Below are 13806 nucleotides of genomic sequence, written 5' to 3' on the forward strand. Positions count from 1 at the left end.
AGTAGGGAAACTTAAACAGTATAACTTTATTTGTCCATTTAACACAAAAGATGGTAAAAGAGGAAGAGAGAGACAAAAAGGACACCTGACACAGAAAACAAAGAGCACAGTGGCTGGTGTAAATCCAACTCTATCTGTAATCACATTAAATGTGTGGGCTAGATCAGACACTCTGATGGTCAAGTTTCACAGACCGGATAAAAGATTTAACCATACCTATGTTGTCTACAAGAGATAGTTTAGATTCAAAGACACAAACACGTTTAAAAGGATGAATTTTTTTAAAAACCAGGGAAACACTAATCCAAAGAAAGCTGGAATAGATATACTAACATGAGACAAAGTAGACTTCAGAATAAGGAAAATTGAGAGACAAAGGGGAATGTTTCATAATGATAACAAAGTTAACCATCAGGAAGATTTAACTATTACACACATACACACCTAACAAGAGAATCCCAAAATACATGACACAAAAACTAACAAAAAGGAGAAACAGACAACACAGTAATAGTAGTTGAAGACTACACTGTTAACTGATACAACTAGAGAGAAAACAAAGATACAGCATTGAACAATATGATACAACTAGAGAGAAAACAACCGAAGATACAGCATTGAACAACAATATCAACCAATTTAACTTAAATGTCATTTATAGAACACTCCAACCAACAACAGTAAAAGACATTTTCTTTTCAAGCACACAAATATTTTCCAAGATACCTCATAAGCCAACCTACAAATCAATGAATTTAAAAGGAGTGAAATCACAGAAAATGCTTTACTCCAAGAGAATTAAATCAGAATTAAAACAACAGAATAAAATGCAAAAAATTTCCACATGAGAAATAATCCATGGCTCAAAGAATTACAGAAGGCAGGAAGAAGTATTCTGAACCAAAAGAATATGAAAACACAAAATATAAAAACCTACAGGGTGCAGCTAAAGCAGTGTTTAGGAAGACATCTGCTTTATTAAATACCTGTATTACAGAAGAAGATCTCAAATCAACAACCTAATCATCTACCTTAAGAAATCAGAAAAAGAGAAAACTAAATCTAAAGCAATCAAAGAGAAGGAAATGATAAAGCTTAGCATGGAAACCAATGAAATGCAAAACAGAAAAATAGAAGAGGGAAAAAGGTCAATAAAGCCAGCTTGTTTCTTTTAAAAAGATCAATGTTAAAACAGGCATATGGAGATGAAGGAGAGGGACAAAAGATCCACGAAGTACCAAGATAAAAAAACAGTAGGAACATCATTTCCAACCCTACAGAAATTTAAAGGATTATAAGGAAGTACTATAAACAGCTTTATGCCAATAAATTTAGACAATTTAGACAAAATGTTCAAACTGCTGGATAAGCAGCAATTACCAAAACCAACTGAAGAAGAAATACAGAATCAGAATAAAACCTGTAACAAGAAATTGAATGAGGAGTTGAATTATCTTCAAAGAGTGTTTCTGAGATGTAAGAAGAATCAGCCTACCAGATGTAGATAAACCTGAATATTGCCCATAGCCACAAGAAAACTTGTTGGGGGTGGGGGGAGGTTTAAGCAGGTCATTTTATATCCTCTTTGAGTCTTCCCTTTCTCATCTACACAATGAAAAAGACAGACTTCAAGCATTCTACAAGTACGATTCTAATCAACTGGGAATTCCCTGAGGGGGTATGTGGCTTAAAGCAAAACAGGATACATGATCTATTTTAATTTCTGAAAAAGCATTTTCAGGTCAATCATCAAGGGTATTCTTCAAACTGCTTAACAGTATATAAAGAACTGCAAAAGATAAGCATTTATAATGGGATACCTAAAAATTGGTGTTTGGCACTATCATACATAATGTAGAAGTGAACAAGAAAATTTTCCAGTTTTCATGTGACATGGAGATCATCTTAAATATCAAACTGATCAAACAAGAAATTAAATGAGAAATTAAAAAAAATTTCCTGAGACAAACGAACATGGAAATACCATATATCAGAATTTATGGGATTCATCAACAGCCAGCCTCTAGATAAATGATGTGATACTGGTACATGAACAAACAGACCAAGAGAATAAATAAATCCAGAAATACACTCAAGAATACACTGAAATCTAGTATATGATAAACGTGCTATCTTAAATCATGTACCTGATAAGCAGTAAATATCCAAAGTACATAAAGAACTCATATAACAGCAAAAAAATAATAATCCAGTTAAAAAAAGGGCAAAGAACCCAAACAGACATTTCTCCAAAGTAGATGGTACTCAGTATAAGAAGGAAAGATGGGCAATTTAATCATTAGTATTAAAAACTATTGGATAGCCATTTAGAAAAACAAAACTGGACCCATACTTCATATTACACACCATAATTAACTCCAAATGGATGAGAGATTAAAATGTAAAATGAAACAATATAAAGCACTAGAAGAAAATAGTAGTGAATACCTCCATGACCTGATTTGGGGGCAGAGGGTGGGTGGAAAAGTTTCCAGCTGCTGCTCAAAATCTAGAAGAAATACATATGGATAAATTGTATTACATAAGTTTTTTTTAAAGTACCCATGGCAAAAGCATCAACAAAGTAAAAAAGACAAAAGGAAATGTAGGAAAATACATTTATAACATCTCACAAATACACAATTAGTTCCTAAAAATTAAAGGAAAATAAGATCAAGGGGCTTCCCTAGCAGTCCAGTGGTTAAGACTCTGTGCTTCCACTGCAGGGGGATGTGGGTTCAATCCCTGTTCGGGGAATCAAGATCCCACGTGCTGCAGCCAAAAAATTTAAAGGGAAAAAAAAAGAAAATAAGATCAATACTCAATTTTTTAAAGGCAAAGATACAAACAGTAAATTCACGAAAGAAATGAAAATGACTTAAACATATGAAAAGATGCTTCCTATCATTAACAATACACATTTAAATAACAGAAGAAAAAGAAAACCAATCCAAAAATGAGCAAAACAAGTGTCTATAAAAGCTGAATGATAAACAAAATGTGGTACATACATACAATAGAATATTATTCGGCTTTAAAAAGAAACAAAATTCTGACACATGCTACAACATGATGAACTGGGTCTGCTAAGTGACATAAGCCAGTTACAAAAAGGCAAACGCTCTAGGATTTCATTTTTATGAGGTGCCGAGAGGAGTCAAAACCACTGAAGAAAGGAGAGTGGTGGCTGCCCCGGGCAGATGGGAGGAGGAATGACGAGCTGTCACTTAACCGGTATGGAGTTCCAGTATAGGATGATACAGCGGTTCTGGAGATGAACAGTGGTGATGGTTGCACAACAAAGAGAATGTCCTTAATGTTACTGAACTCTAGACTTTAAAATGGCTAAAACAGTGACTTGTTATGGACATTTTAGTACAATTTTTAAAACTATATGAGACGATGCTTATCTGATAAGACTGGCAAAAACTGAAAAATATCTGACACCATTGGCAAAGGCCAATACACTGTGTTGGGAATGCAAAAATGACATCACCCCTGACAGAAATCATGAAAAATTACATGTCTTTAGCTCAACAATCCTACTTCTAGAAATCTCTGAAAAATCTACATCCCCATAAATATGAAACAATAAATGATTATTAATTACGACATTATTTGAAGTAAAAACTCTGCAACAGTCCATAAATCCATCAATAAAAACATGAATATATGAAGATAAACAGAGTGGAATACTATGAAGCCATAAAAGATCTTTATATAATGATATGAAATAATCTTAAGGCTATATAGTCTATAAAAAGAAAATGCCAAGCAGCACATATAGTAGGTTATCTTTTGTATATGGGGGAAAGGGGCAAGAACAAGTATGTTTAATTTTGCTACAAAAACACTGGAAAAGCAAAGTTCAAATAAGTTTTCAAAATGACCAACAGGAGGAGGAAGGAATGAAGTAGAAGGGATGATGGAAGTAAAGACCAACTTGTAATACAGTTATACATATTCAAAACAGAAAAAACATTTTTAAAGAAGGAAAACAAGTGAACTAATCTAACTGTACAAAAATTAGTGACACAACCACAAAGAAATATTAACTATTTCAACTGCCTTTAGAATACAGTATTTTAATTGTACATCCTAGTAAAATATTGCAAAGAAATGTGGGGCTGAATTGAACAATTTGTAGTAATACTGACATTATTATTATTTTTAAAACTATTTAAATACGTGTAGTAACTAATTCAATAAAAATATTATTCTGGGGAACCAAGAATTTTAATTAAGAGAAAAAAGATACAAGTATAAAATTCAATAAGTGAAATAAAAACCCATGTTAAGTTTGAATCAAAAACCATGTGAACTGATTCTTCCCTCCCCCCAAATGCTAGCTCCATCCCCTAAAGAAAATACATTCTATGTCTGTGTACTGAAAAGTCCTAGAGGCAATGACATCCCAATAACACTGAGGACACCCAGTACCCAGACTGTGCTTTACCCCACTTAAAAAGAGCGAGGATTCCTTGAAGACTGTTCTCAAGTCTAAAACAGGATATGTATTTAGAAGACAAATCTCAGCCATTTTGATGTTGACCAGAAAGCAAGAAGTTATCAAAGGTTAATAAGTGATATCAAAAGCACACCGAAGCTGAAGGGAATGCCGAAGGAAATGGAATTCCTGTAGCCAAAGGTGGGACAACTTTAAACATAAACATAAAACTAACATAAAAAAAGAGTAATTTATACAGTTCAGTTCACTTTCTCAGTCGTCTCCAACTCTTTGCAACCCCATGGACTGCACCACACCAGGACTCCCTGTCCATCACCAACTCCCGGAGTTTACTCAAACTCACATCCATTGAGTCAGTGATGCCATCCAACCATCTCATCCTCTGCCGTCCATTTCTCCTCCTGCCCTCAATGTTTCCCAGCATTAGGGTCTTTTCAAATGAGTCAGCTCTTCGCATCAGGTGGCCAAAGTATTGGAGTTTCAGCTTAAACATCAGTCCTTCCAATGAATATTCAGGACCAATTTATACAAGTGACTGGGATTTCCTTATCAGTCCAATGGCTAGAACTCCATACTCCCAACGCAGGGGGTCGGGATTTGACCCCTGGTCAGGGAACTAGATCCCACATGACTCAACCAAGAGCTTGCAGACTAAAAGATTCACGCGTGCCACAGCTAACAGATTCAGCGCAGAGAAATAAATACAAAGTTCTAAATGCTCCCGTTAAAAAAAATACAAGTGATTGAAAAACAATGATTAAAAAAAAAAAAAAACACCACAAGTCACAGTTAAAATAAACAGTAAGTCCACACCTCACTGAAAGTCACTAAAATACTAACTCCTTATTCTCAAACTCAGCACTCAAAAGAGAAAATTTAGTCAGCCCTCTGCGTCCAAGTATCCAACACACCACAGATAGAAAATAAAGCTCCAAAAAGCAAAACTGGAATTTGCCCCTATTTACATTGTATTTACAACTATTTATATAGCATTTACATTGCACCAAGTATTATTAAGTAACAGAGATGACTTCGATGATACAGGAAGATGTGTGCAGGTTATATGCAAAAACTATAGCATTTTAAATAAGGGAATAGATCATCCGAGGATTTTGGTAACCCCTGCGATGTAGGGTCCTGGAACCAATGCCCCTTGGACACTGAGAGACTACTGTATTTATCCTGGCATTAAAAAAAAACAAAAACGATGTATTTACTTATTTGGGGCTGTGCTGGGTCTTCGCTGCTGTGCACCGCCTTTTTCTAGCTGGGGCGAATGGGGCTACTCTTTGTTGTCAGGCACGGGGTTTTCCCTGTGGTGCATTCTCTTTTGTGGCGCACAGGCTCTGAGGTGCAGGGGCTTAGCTGCCCTGTGCATGAGGGATCTTCCCAGAGTCCCAGTCCAGAGACTGAACCCGTGTCCTCTGCACAGACCAGCAGATTCTTAACTACTGGATCACCAAAAAAGTCCCTATCCTGCCTTTTAAGTGCATAAAATAAAACACATAGGATTACAAAGGAGATAAAATTGCAAGTATTAAAAATAGACAAATTTGTGATAATAATATATGTGCTTCTTTATTAGTACATCAAACAACAAACCCTATTGGCAAGTGTAATTTCAACATAGTGATGAGCAGACAATAATGTAATGTGTCCAAATAAAAGTAATGAGATATGAAAATATCTCTGGTTTCTACTAGTGACAGACTCACAGATATCACTAGTACTACTTCAGCTTGCCTAACGTTTGTAACTGTAGCAGGTTAAGTTTCATTTAAAGGTCATTAAAAATTAATTACTTTTCCCACCCAAGCGTTTTACCCTGAATTCTACCACTACCTCCAGGCTAAAGACCAATCTATTCCCTAGAAATGGGGATACCAGTCTCAACCCAAGAACCACTCTGTTAGAACCCAATCCAGGAACTATCCTGGTGGTCCAGTGGCTAAGACTCTGTGTTCCTAATGCAGGGGACCTGAGTTCACTCCCTGGTCAGGGAACTAGATTCCACATGCCACAGCTAAAGATCCCATGTGCAGCCAAATAAACAAATAAATATTTTAAAAAAGAACCCTATCCAAGTAATGAATTCAATCTATGTATGATTCATCTTCAGTTCTGTGCAGATCCTAATTCTGAGCCTTCCTCCCTTTTTCACATCAGTCCTCTCCATTCTTATGCTTATCTCTAGCCAGTCCAACAGTCATTTATTGGGCAGTATTCTGTACCAAGAACTGTTCTATGTATTAGGAAAGCAAGTCCCAAGCATACCACTTCAAATACACTCCTGATAATTTCTAAACTAATAGCTCCATTTGCAACTATTTTTCTTCCATTGCATTCACCTGTCAAAACTCCAATGGATCAATCCAACTGTCCACTTTCTTTTTCTGTGCCTGTGCTTCTGAACTGCAAGAAAGAAATCTTGCCATCTCAATTTAAATTAAACCCATCCTGGCAAATCCTTCTGTTTCCCTGGTCACAGCTCTTACATGGAGCAGCTGCTTCAAAACCATATTCCCCTCAAACCTCAAAGTGTGAAAGAATGTGAAGTGGCTCAGTCGTGTCCGACTCTGCAACCCCATGGACTGCAGCCTGCCAGGCTCCTCCATCCATGGGATTTTCCAGACAAGAGCACTGGAGTGGGTTGTCATTTCCCTCAAATCTTAACCCAGCTCATTTTCAGCAGATAACACCACAGGAAGTAAATACCATCTGACAGGAACAACCTCAACATCCAGCAATGAACCATATCAACAAACTCAACTTCATAGTCCACAATCCTCTTTTTTTCTGGTTATGATAGGAAAACTGCCTAAGGCTAACCCTTCTACCCATTCTCTCCCACCTCAAGTATATTTGCTCACAACTCCTGCCCTCCTAAAACAGCTTAAAACTCTCCCTTATATGGCAGCACCTTCCTAAGTGACATTCAGATGTCCTCAGGTTTGTCCATCAAGAGACAGTCAAGCACCAAAATGGCCCTATCTTCTTCCTATTCACCCCAAACTCGATAGTAGGGGGTGGGGGGATCCCTACCACTTCCCAACCCATGTAATGGGATACAGTTCTCTTGAGTAACAGCCTACAAAAGCTAATGTTGTTGACATTCCCTCCTCCTCCCCTGATTTCCACTCTCCTGTTTTCCTCTGCAGCTCCTGTTTAGGCTTTCAAAGGTTACTCTTCTACCTATTTCTTAAATGTTCTGTCTTGCTAAGTGGTCTTTTCATATCTGATTTACACACTCTTCTTGAGACATCTGAGCCGTTCTTGCTTGCTTGAAAAAATTCTCAAACAGCAGCACGTGAGGAAAAAGTCCCTACCTCTTCCCTTCCCTTCCATCCATCACCCACACCCTCATGGGTAACTTCTAGTAACATTTGGAACATATCCTCCCCAAATCCTTTATTCTTCCAATATGCAGACAGTTGTAGTTTAAACTGGGCTAAGCATTTGAAATGCACCATGCTGCTGCTGCTATTTAGTCACTCAGTCGTGTCCAACTCTTTGTGACATCATAGACTTTAGTCCGCCAGGCTCCTTTTTGTCCATGGGATTCTCCAGGCAAGAACACTGGAGTGGGTTGCCATTTCCTACTCCAGGGGACCTTCTCGACCCAGGGATGGAACCCAGGTCTCCTGTACCGCAGATAGATTCTTCACAGTCTGAGCCATCAGGGAAGCCCAATGTGCACCATGTCTAGTCCTTACAAGACCAAATTATGTAGGATTTATTCTTCCATTTTCATAAGACAATGAAACTGAGGCTCAAGAGAATTAAGGGACCTGCCAGTTACTGAGTGGCAAAGCTGGAACTGAAACTGTTCTCCTAGCTCCATGATTCTGTCTTGTCTTCCAAGTCCTGTCTGTCTAATGTGTGATCTACAAGTGTTTCCTTTCAGCTTCCATGAAAATGGAGACGCTGAAGTACTCACTTTTCTTTCCATGCGTGCCATCATTCATTTCACTTCAGAGAGCACAAAGTGCAAGCAGAAACTGACTTTCTCTCAAGAAAATGAATTTTTTAAAGGATTTCTGGCAAAAATGCACATACTTTTGACTAGCAACGGTGTTTTTCTTTTTTGGTCATGCCATGCAGCTTGTGAGATCTTAAGTTCTCTGACTAGACTGAACCTGGGCTCTCAGCTGTGAGAGTGTGGACTGCTAACCACTGGACTGCCAGGGAATTCCCTAGCAAAGTTTTAAAAGGTATATTTAACAGCATCTTATTAATAAGATTTAACCATAATTCCATAATCTTTCCTAGGAAGCATGAAGGTTTTGGATAGTAAACAGTTTTGCAAAGCTGTTTTCATATATGTAAATTATCACTTTGTCTTACAATAACTGAATAAAGCATTATTTGACATTGGAAAAATCTGAAGTTTAGGTAAATTAAGAAGTATAATCTGGTTATCAGCAGTTAAACCTCAAGCTACAATGCTCTGGCTAGGTACTGTTCTCTGACCACCATGTTACATTGTCAGTATTTTAAGTTGAGGACATTTTGGAAAGCATATAGAATAATAAAAGCATTTAAGTTTTCTATCAAGTCACCATAACACTACTTATTAGATGTTGGCCTCTGCACAATTCTCTAGCCAAAAAAATACCCATTTGGTAGGCAAAGGCATAAAGTCACATAAAGTTTAAAAGTACATAAAGTCAAAAATTAATTTTTGAATGCTTAAAATAAGAAAAATATAATTTAATTCAATAAACACCTATTGAGTACCAAGACATTGCTAAGCAGAGGTAATAGAGATGACCAAGATATTTACTAGAAACAAAATGAAAAAAAAAATCATAATTCAACATGATAAATTTTGTAATACTGATATGAATAAAATGAAAGCCTAACTCTCATGTGACAATATTTGGAAACAAAGCCTCTGGGAGATAATCAGGTTGAGAGGAGGTCATGGGGGTGGGGCCCCATGATGAGATCAGTGCTCTTAGGAGAAGACAGTAGAGATTTTGCTCTTTCTCTGTCTTGACACACAGCAACAGGAACCTCACCAGAACCCAATCATGCAAGCATCCAACCTTCAGGATGGTGAGAAAAGGAATTTTTATTGTTTAAACCAATTCTGTTGGTATTTTGTTATGGCAGCCCCAGCAGACCATCACACGTGCATATATACGTACAGCATTCTAGACACTGTGCTAGGTGTACACAATGACAGGGAAAAGGGATATGAGCGCAACGAATGGTGCCCTGGAGATTAGGTAAAGAGCTTCGGCTGGGCATCAACAGATGGGTAAGAAATGGCTGCCAGGTAAAGAAAAGGAGGAGATCCTATTCAGAAGGTTCTGCTACCAACACGAAGGCCTAAAAAAGTAATAATGTGATTTCCAGGCTACTGGAGAGAAAAATAATTAAAGGATGAAGGTCCACAGCACGACCATATTTATAATACACCCCTATTAAATATGGTACATCAAATAGTATGTTCTATCATGCAGCCACAGCAAATAATTGGGCATCTTATTTCTCATTGGAAAAATCCTTATTTACTAACATGGAAAGGTGGTCACTGTGCATTATTAAGAAAATGGGTTAGAGAAAGAAAAGGGGTTACAAACCAGTACTGGAAGGAGTTTCCTTTTTTTAAGTTTTAAATAAACAGAGGCAAACTCATTGAAAATAGGACTGGAAAAATAATGTAACACCAAAATATTACTGCCCAACTTCCACTACTTGCCTCTGTGCAATCCTTTCTCCACATAGAACTTTTTTTTATTGACAACATAAAGAGTGGGTATGAAAGTATTAGTTGCTCAGTCATCTCTGACTCTTTGTGACCCCATGGACTGTAGCCTGCCAGGCTCCTCTGTGCATGGGATTTCCCAGACAAGAATACTGGAGTGGGTTGCCATTTCCTTCTCCAGGGAATCTTCCCGAACCCAGGGATCAAACCCGAGTTCCCCACACTGCAGGCAGACTCTTTACTGTCCGAACCACCAGGGAAGCCCCAAAAGTTCTGTGTCTGTCCTTTCCCCACACAGAAATTTTTTTTATTGATAACACAAATAGTGGGTATACCGCTCCCCAATACCTTCAGTGGCTTCCCAATTGCACGCAGGATAATACACAAAGTCCTTACCCTGACTGGGAAGGCCTCTATGTTGCAGCACTCGATCATCATCTCAGGTCTTTCTCCCCATCACTCCACTCCTGCCTTCAACCACCGTTCAGTTTCTCAAACCAAACCAAGCTCTTTAATACCTCAGGACCTTGAAACATACTAGTCTATCTTCACTGGATTTGGCAGCTATTCATTGAGTCTCACGTCATGTCCTTAGAAAGTTCTTCCCTATGCTGTCCCCTCAACATTCATTCCCATACAGCATCCTCTGAGTTTCTTTCACAGTAACTATCACAGTGTTTGATTTACACACATATGTATATACCTATCTATATATGTTATCTATCTTCCTTAGTACAATACCTTCTGTATAGTAGACATTCCACAAATGTCTGCTGAAGGAACAAAATTTGAATTATGGATTTTATTTTTCTCTTTTGTAATCTATATTTTCTCAATCTCTTTCAACAATGAGCACAGACTTGTAAAAGAAAGTAACTAAGAACAGTATACTACCTATTGGTTCTTTAAACTCAAACCAATCATCTTTTCTCTAAGCTTTAATGGTAAATAAATCCAAATAATTCTTCCTTAATAATTATCTCTCTGATCTGTCTCATTCCCTCTTCATCCAAGACCCAGGCAACAAATTTCACAAAGTCTAGTAACTTCAAGCCTATTACAAATCTTCCTGCCTCCCAACTTGTCCATCTACTAGTTCTTTCTTCACTTAAATGTCTTTCTAAAAATCTAGTTTACATCATTACTGCTATCTTTACAAGCAACAACTGTCTCCACTATCATCTCCACCATCTGTTTAAAGGCTTCAAGGTACTGAGTTTTTTCATTTTCCCTATTCCACACATAATCTCCCTCATATCTTATTTTTTATTATAACTCAGATTTTCTTCTTCAGCTGTGTAAAATAACATTTCTAGAAGGATAACTTTCCCATTTATTTATTTTTAATTATTTTAATTGGGGGCTAATTACTTTACAATATTGTAGTGGTTTCTGCCATACATTGACATGAATAAGCCATGGGTGAACCTGTGTTCCCCATCTTGAACCTCCCTCCCACCTCCCTCCCACCTCCCTCCCCATCCCATCCCTCAGGGTCATCCCAGTGCACCAGCCCTGACTGCCCTGTCTCATGCATCGAACCTGGACTGGAAATCTGTTTCACATATGATAATATACATGTTTCAATGCTATTCTCTCAAATCATCCCACCCTCGCCTTCTCCCAGAGTCCAAAAGTCTGTTCTTTACATCTGTGTCTCTTTTGCTGTCTCACATATAGGGTCATTGTTACCATCTTTCCATATTCCATATATTGTGTTAATATGCTGTATTGGTGTTTTTCTTTCTGACTTACTTCACTCTGTATAATAGGCTCCAGCTTCATCCACCTCATTAGAAATGATTCAAATGCATTCTTTTTAATAGCTGAGTAATATTCCATTTATTTATTTTCACATATATATCCTACAACATTCTGTCTAGAATGCTAGTTTCCTATGAAGTCACATGCCACATCTCATTTAAAATTCTGCTCAAAACTTACCTTCCTAAAGTGGTCCCTTCCATCTCCAACACCCCTCTTTGGTGACACACCCAATTTAGGTCTTCTTCACTTACCCCAGTTCCGACAACACGAAGCACTGCTTCCCATTCCACCAGTGATAACAGAGCTACTTTTTCTTTCCTCATTAAATCGAGACAAGAGCTCAACTTGAGGAACTCCTCTCTTCAAAAGAATGCCCCTTTCTTACCAGCCATTAAGATGGTTTTTAAAGAAACCATCATAAGAGGAACAGACAAAGGCTGCCACTGTTCCACCAACGAGGCAAAGGCATCCTCCAAAATGTGAGTGAAGCAATCTGGAGGTAAGAGAAAAGCCACTCCCTCACCAAACAGTTAAGGAAACTATATTAAAAAACACAAATCCTGTGACAGCCTAAAGAGGTGGGATGGGGTAGGAGGTAGAATTTGCAGCATACCAGGCTTCCCTGTCCTTCACTATCTCCTGGAGCTTGGTCAAACTCATGTCCATTGAGTTGATGATGCCATCCAACCATCTCATCCTCTACCACCCCATTCCCCTTCCGTGCTCAATCTTGCCCAGCATCAGGGTCTTTTCCAAACAGTCATGTGTATACCTATGGCTGATTCATGCTGATGTATGACAGAAACCAACACAGTATTGTAAAGCAATTATCCTCCAATGAAAAATAAATTTAAAAATAAAACCAAACCACCAATCCTAGGCCTTCAATACCAATTCTACTGAAGGCAGAGTTTCTAATTCTACTGAAGGCAGAGTTTCTAATAACAAAGTTTATAATCAGAAACCACCCACAAAGGCATGGGTAAAGTAACTATGACAAAGCTTGAAATGCCAGTGTGTGGTTGTTACTGGAGGAGATGGATGGATGCAGGAAAAAGAAACAAGAGTTAAAAGAGCAAGAGCCCCAAAGAAGCAGAGGGCATACAGGGGTGAGAGAAGGGATCAGCCACTTTACTTGTCATTAGAGTCATATTATAATTTTGGAGGTTTGGAGGCTTCTGATGCCTCTGAAGAGTCAGCCATTTCTTATGAGAATTGTTCAAGGAAGACTCTGGACTTGGCCTGAAAGTAAGAAATGGAACTTCAGATGTCCAGATTTTCCAGCACAGCATGCCAGCAATTATCAAAAAAATAAACCAGATTGTAGGTTCAGGACAAACACATAGATAAGCAAGCACAGGTAAGTAATCGCACTTGAAGGAAAGGCTCACTTAAGCCTAGCAAAGCACAAAAAGGTTAAGAAATAATAAAAACAGTGTAAGTATTAAATACTTGTCAAGATCACTATAAATCTTAATTCACTTCTCAAGGCTAGGCAATTACCCGTTTGCATTTGTTCAACACCTTGCAGTTTTCAAAAGCATTTGCATATATGCCAATTCACTGGAGCCCTACAATTTAGAAGTTATGGGACAGCCCACAAAAGCAGGCTCACTGTGCTCAGGGGGTAAACTGAGGCATAAGAATTCAAAGCATTTATCTTAACCCTTCTAACTAGTCAAGAGCAGGGCCAGAAGTCAAGAAATATGGCAATCTTCTGATTCCTGATCCAAGGAATCCACTATTGCACTTAACACGTATTTCCATTTAAGTCAATAACTTATTTTATTGGAACCACCTGCAAATCTGTCTTCTATATAGACTGGATGCTCCTTGAGGTAAGAGGATTTTCCTTGGA

At 38.0% G+C, this 13806-nt stretch overlaps 1 protein-coding gene and 1 long non-coding RNA gene across 13 annotated transcripts in view; one reads left to right on the top strand and one right to left on the bottom strand.

Annotated features, from left to right (window-relative positions):
* GOLPH3 (golgi phosphoprotein 3) overlaps positions 1 to 13806 on the bottom strand; it is a 72298-nt gene that overhangs the window by 50678 nt on the left and 7814 nt on the right. The gene's annotated exons all lie outside the window — the stretch shown is intronic.
* Positions 9441 to 13362, top strand: LOC145518012 (uncharacterized). Its single transcript, XR_014062511.1, has 2 exons — positions 9441 to 9526; positions 12286 to 13362. It is a non-coding gene; the product is annotated as an uncharacterized LOC145518012 (long non-coding RNA).

Source organism: Giraffa tippelskirchi, chromosome 8, assembly GCF_054371585.1.
Source record: "Giraffa tippelskirchi isolate mGirTip1 chromosome 8, T2T-mGirTip1v1.2.pri, whole genome shotgun sequence".
Taxonomy (NCBI): domain Eukaryota; kingdom Metazoa; phylum Chordata; class Mammalia; order Artiodactyla; family Giraffidae; genus Giraffa; species Giraffa tippelskirchi.